We start from the raw sequence: 430 nt of genomic DNA on the forward strand, positions 1-430 counted from the left end.
GCTCAGTGGAATAAGCACTTCCATGGCAAGCGCAAGGGTCTGAGTTCAATCCCCGGTTCCGGAGGGGGGGGGAATATATATAAAATAAAACAGTGGTGTAGAGGTGTCCATCTGGACGACTCTCCTTGAGAGAAGAACAGTTATCTCTTTTGGCTGAACCTGGCCCTATTTCCATATATTAATGTGTACAAAGCTGGCTAGGACTTTTCCTTCTTCCTTCAGTTGGCTTTACACAATGCAAATTGGCCAGCTGATGTGTAGTCTTTGAAGCAAGGTGACAGGACAGTGTTGCCCCACCACATAACTCCCCAAAAATGTGTGAGCCCAGCAGGACAGAGAGCCATACTCCACACTGCTGGCTGGGATCAAGCCATGAGGTAAGAGGTTGTGACTTCCCAGGGCATAAAAGATTACACATCAGAGGTGAAGC

Source organism: Octodon degus, unplaced genomic scaffold (genome assembly GCF_000260255.1).
Source record: "Octodon degus isolate 3935 unplaced genomic scaffold, OctDeg1.0 scaffold00011, whole genome shotgun sequence".
In the NCBI taxonomy this organism is placed as follows: domain Eukaryota; kingdom Metazoa; phylum Chordata; class Mammalia; order Rodentia; family Octodontidae; genus Octodon; species Octodon degus.